Raw genomic sequence first — 6,425 nt, 5'->3', positions numbered from 1 at the left:
ATGAATGACCCAGACGACCATAACTCTCTCTCTCTCTCTCTCTCTCTCTCTCTCTCTCTCTCTCTCTCTCTCTCTCTCTCTCTCTCTCGTCCCTTAGGAATTAGAGACAAGTAATTACTTAGAAGCTTGACCTGTGGCCAGTGTAGCCAGGTCAGGGCGCCCCACCCCTCATCCCTTGACCTGACCTGTCTGTGGCCAGCGTAGCCAGGTCAGGAGGCCCCCCCCCCTCATCCTTTGACCTGACCTGTCTGTGGCCAGCGTAGCCAGGTCAGGCCCCCCCCCCTCATCCCTTGACCTGACCTGTCTGTGGCCAGTGTAGCCAGGTCAGGAGCCTCCCCCCCCATCATCCCTTGACCTGTGGTACGGTGTAACTAGAGCGCAGTGACGTCACCCCAGGTCATCCCATACTCATGACCGACCCTGACCTTGTGACCCAGCTAGACCTGGCCCGCTCACAGCCCTGAGGGCCGAACATGCTCGCTGGCCTAGTGGCTTCTCCCTCCGCTCGTGGCGCCGTCCTTTTCAATGTCCTCCCCCTTCGTCAGGAGTCCTACAGCGCCCTCATCACCTGCAGATGGGCCAGGAGGGAACGTCCCTGGAGATGTGTGTGTGGGGGTTATAGGATATACATCTACAACACTTGTAATGTTACTATTCACTTGTGGTCAACAATCATAGACTGCGTACATACACGGCCCAGCTGGTTGAAAATGGAGGACTAATGAGTTTAATGAGAGCTCTTGTGTCATTCATAATGAATCACAGTGAATATATATATATATATATATATATATATATATATATATATATATATATATATATATATATATATATATATATTCCTATGAGTCCACGGGGAAAATGTAACACGAAAAGTTCCCAAGTGCACTTTCGTGTAATAATCACATCATCAGGGGAGACACAAGAGAGAAAGATAACAGTCAGTTGATATACATCGAAGAGACGAAGCTAAGATGGCATTAGGTAAACATGTGATATATATATATATATATATATATATATATATATATATATATATATATATATATATATATATATATATATATATATTTTTTTTTTTTTTTTTTTTATACTTTGTCGCTGTCTCCCGCGTTTGCGAGGTAGCGCAAGGAAACAGACGAAAGAAAAGGCCCAACCCCCCCCCATACACATGTACATACACACGTCCACACACGCAAATATACATACCTACACAGCTTTCCATGGTTTATCCCGGACGCTTCACATGCCTTGATTCAATCCACTGACAGCACGTCAACCCCTGTATACCACATCGCTCCAATTCACTCTATTCCTTGCCCTCCTTTCACCCTCCTGCATGTTCAGGCCCCGATCACACAAAATCCTTTTCACTCCATCTTTCCACCTCCAATTTGGTCTCCCTCTTCTCCTCGTTCCCTCCACCTCCGACACATATATCCTCTTGGTCAATCTTTCCTCACTCATTCTCTCCATGTGCCCAAACCATTTCAAAACACCCTCTTCTGCTCTCTCAACCACGCTCTTTTTATTTCCACACATCTCTCTTACCCTTACGTTACTTACTCGATCAAACCACCTCACACCACACATTGTCCTCAAACATCTCATTTCCAGCACATCCATCCTCCTGCGCACAACTCTATCCATATCCCACGCCTCGCAACCATACAACATTGTTGGAACTACTATTCCTTCAAACATACCCATTTTTGCTTTCCGGGATAATGTTCTCGACTTCCACACATTTTTCAAGGCTCCCAAAATTTTCGCCCCCTCCCCCACCCTATGATCCACTTCCGCTTCCATGGTTCCATCCGCTGACAGATCCACTCCCAGATATCTAAAACACTTCACTTCCTCCAGTTTTTCTCCATTCAAACTCACTCATATATATATATATATATATATATATATATATATATATATATATATATATATATATATATATATACTCCCTACCCCAGAGGTTACGTCTATCTTCATGGGGGCGCCTGCAGCGCCCAGGAAGCCGGCCATGTCCACCGGTAAGAAGTACAAGTGTATTAAGCTGATTATGACACGAATTAGAAACTTCTAAGATGTCTTGGCCTCAACAGACAACGGAGGGGGAGAAAGAAAACGGAGTATTCATAATGGGGGTCACTATTATCTAAACCCTTCACTTCACTCTAGAGGAAAATATACCCCCACCATCTTATCCTGATCTGCTTCACATGCAATCAGGTTATCCCAGTGTCCTCCCCGCCCTTTTTATGCATTACAATAATCTCATCAAAATCAGTATTTGCATACGAGGCATTGAAGAACATGGGAGCAAGGGAGGTTGAGCACGTAATCTCCCGCCCGCGTTCTCTAGGAGTGAGATTCCCAAGCCATTTGCGTTCCTGTTTACCCGCTGGGATATTACTGCTGCTTATGTAAATATGTGCGTGCGTGCGTGCGTGTGTGTGTGTGTGTGTGTGTGTGTGTGTGTGTGTGTGTGTGTGTGTGTGTGTGGGTGGGTGTGTGTGTGTGTGTGTGCGTGTGTGTGTGTGTGTGCGTCTATCTGTAATGGACTGTATTCGTCATTAATGTAAAGCTCTCAACCCAGGTCAGCCAAAATGTCTTAGGTCAAGATATTCCTATGAGTCCACTGGGAAAATGAAACACGATAAGTTCCCAAGTGCACTTTCGTGTAATAATCACATCATCAGGGGAGACACAGCAGAGACATATAACAGTCAGTTGATATACATCGAAGAGACGAAGCTAGGACGCCATTTGGTAAACATGCGATTGTCCAAGACAATCGTGCTTAAGAGTCGTACCATCGTGCTCAAGGGTCGTACCGTCGTGCTCAAGGGTCGTACCATCGTGCTCAAGGGTCGTACCGTCGTGTGCTCAAGGGTCGTACCGTCGTGCTCAAGGGTCGTACCGTCGTGCTCAAGGGTCGTACCGTCGTGTGCTCAAGGGTCGTACTATCATTCCAAAACGGACAAACGGACTACGAAAATTCATCTAGTTCAATCTAAGTGACACCCAAGTAGTCTTTTAAGGTACTTATAAACCTATAAATCACTTTTGTAAGTACTGGCGATCTCACGCCATTGAATAAAGTAATAGTGACACCCTCTAACATGGAAACACAGTGGGTAATCAACAACACCACTTAGAAAAACCCAAATTCCATGCCTAGTGTTAAACTCTCAGGCTTAATGGGATGAAGACAAAGCTACTATGATTAATTCTGTTTTTTCTCTGAAAGGTCATAAGCTCGATAATCTTCGATATTTACAGGTTTTCCCATCCAATCAGCAGCGACATTTACCTGCCCTGACCCCTGAGAGGTAATCTCACAAGTGTTATATTATAAATACACGGTCGTGAGCGGTCATCATAATGCTAAGCGACTGTACTCTTGTTTCACACGGTTCTAGCCCTAATGACAGGATCGAGAGAGCATTACAGTGCTGAACAACAGCACCAGTAAAATTCTTCGACGTTATACTCTAGCACCAAGAGCTTGGGGGGGGGGGGGGGTCTACATATGTCGAGCAAATTAAAAGTTACGTAACATTTTTTTTTTTTTGGGGGGGGGTTATAGTGAGAATTACAGGAAGGGTACAGAACCATGGGTTACAGCAGATATAAGAAGCACGATGGTGTAGGCTCGGGGCGAGGTGCTACAGCTGGTGCATGATTAGATAAGAAGATGAGGCAATCTGAAGTGTGGTGAGATGATGATGTAAAGTAAGTGTGGCTGGAGTACCGTCGCTGCCCGGATCTCGTGATTCTGCTAAAGGAGAGGCGGCGTGCCAAGGTAACCCGAGGTTGTGCAACAGAAAGAAAGACGATTTAGTATGGCCTCGTGGATCGGATGAAGCTCCTTAGCTCGTGAGCGGATATTTTCGGGTTTGTGTTCGTGATGCATGAGGGGAAAGACGCAGCCCAGAATCTATGGGGAAATCAGTGGAAGACGTCACTGACGAAGCTCCCAAGGGCGTCGAACTGGGGAAAAACTGCGGGAACTGAAGCACGACACAGTCCACACCGGAAAGATGATCCAGGAAGCACAGAGAGAAAAAGTTTCCACGTATTAGTCACTTTGGCCTATGGACCATCTGACTGGCATATTGGTGCAAGGGGTACTGATGAAGTCGACCACACCTGCAGGGTTAATTGTGCGGGCGTGGGATGAGCCGCTGGCGGATAACAAAGGTCCACTCAGTGTCTGGGGTCAGACACGGGCAAAAAAAACCATCGTTTTGTGAAGGTCACTGTCCCCCTAACACCCTAGCGCCTGACCTCTGACCTTACCTAGGTCACGAGGGATTACACTTGAGTCATCGTCGGCTGTCTGGAAGGATGACTTTAGTGGAACAACGAACCTGGGGATGACTTCGCCACCGGGGGGGGAAAGGACACTGTTCCACGTGTTGCTGCCGATATGTTAATTTTAAAGAACAATGGGTTTCAGTCCTTCAGTACTCCAAATGCTACTGTTCCGTTATTCAATGGTCCGATTTCGATGTTCCTTTTGAGTGTTCCTTAGTTTTATTACCAGTTCTATATGATTATTGTTGCGTAAATCTAGATTCCGTGTGTCCCACGCCCCGTGGTCAACTGCTCCGTCAAGCCACGTTCCAGTGTTACTGTTCCGTAGGTCGGCGTTCCGTAAATGTTCACGTAACGTGGATTTCTGAGGTTCCAGACATCAGTCTTGCTGAGTGGTGCTGGGGGGGGGGGGTGGAATGTTCCATGGACGGTGTTCCGTGGGCGATGTTACGTGGGACAATGTTCCGTAAGCAATGTTACGTGGGCGATGTTACGTGGGCAGTGTTCCGCTGGGCGATGTTACGTAAGCAGTATTTCGCAAGCGATGTTACGTAAGCAGTGTTCCGTGAGCGACATGGCGTGAGCAGTGTTCCGTGGGCAACGTTACGTGAGCAGTGCTCCGTAAGTAGCTCCGTGGGCGGTGTTCCGTGGTGCGGAGTGCGGCGTCAGGTGAGGAGGGAGGTGGGGAGGGGAAGGAAGGGGTGGTGGTGGTGGTGGGGGAGGGAGGGAGGGAGAGGGAGGGAGGGAGAGGGAGGGAGTGGGAGGGAGTGGGAGAGAGGGAGGGAGTGGGAGAGAGGGAGGGAGGGAGTGGGAGGGAGAGAGGGGGTGAACGCACTCGTGAGGTGCTTCTGGCTCAGGCCATTACCCCGGTAAACACTCCAAACCCCTCCTCTCCCCTCCCTTCAACCCCCCTCCATCATCATCCCCCCACCACCACCCTTTCCTCCATCACTCACCCACCCATCCATCCCTTCCCCAACAAACCCTCCTCCCCCCCTCCTCTCCAAGACCCTTCACTCCCACCTCCTTTAGCGTTCCCTCCCTCATCCTCCAACACCACCACCCCCCAACCCCCCAACACTACCGAATCACCAACACCAACACCACATCACCTTCAACACCAACACCATCACCAACACTAAATCACCACCACTACCACCAACACAAGCCCCAACACCAGAACAGCATCTTAACCATACACCAGCGGTAAACTCTAACAACCATCCCCTTAACAAGCGGGTCGCGGCAACACCGCCATTTCAAACCCGTATGGTACGGGAATTTTGAGTCTATCCTTCAAAAGGCTTCCCTTCCCTCCCACCTCCTCCCTTAACTGCAAACTTCTGACCTAACGACCTTTGAGTCGGATGACCTTAACCTAACTACCCACTCCAACAAACGAACCAGTCTCACCCCCCAACACACACACACGCTCAAAGTCTGAGCCAAAGTCATTTCCATGTTCAATGAAGGACGGAGTCAATTTCAATAAACTCACTATATAATCAATCGAATCTCCTTCAGAATTTGTGAAATACGTAATCATTAATTAATCATTTCCTATCAAACCATGTCTAGGAAGTCGCCCTCAGAAAGTGTGAAATACGTAACGTAATAATAAATCAATCATTTCAGAAAAGTGTGGAATACGTAATCATTAATTAATCATTTTCATATCAAACCATCTCTAGGAATCGAGCATCTATGATCGATAGATGGATGGATTCGAATCCCATTCATTGATCGACTCAATCCTCCCCTCCTCCTTTATTAGTCTTATATTTTCCTATCTCACGACTTCCTCCACCATGATCTTCTCATGGATCTTTTCATGGATCTTTCTCATGGATCTTCTCATGGATCTTCTCATGGATCTTCTCATGGATCTCATGGATCTTCTCATGGATCTTCTCACGGATCAAATGTTTGTCGTTTTCTCTCCGTAATTACTCTATAATCAAACTTACAAACGACCAGAAATGACCATGCGAGACATGAAGACCTGGAGGTGAACTATGGAAATCATTGGAAAGAGAAGCCATGATATTATAATGCCGCAGACATGGCGCGACCGCCAATATAAACCCCAAGGACCTCACGACCGCCAA

This window comes from Panulirus ornatus, chromosome 23 (genome assembly GCF_036320965.1).
Source record: "Panulirus ornatus isolate Po-2019 chromosome 23, ASM3632096v1, whole genome shotgun sequence".
Taxonomy (NCBI): Eukaryota; Metazoa; Arthropoda; class Malacostraca; order Decapoda; family Palinuridae; genus Panulirus; species Panulirus ornatus.
This window is presented reverse-complemented; position numbering follows the sequence as displayed.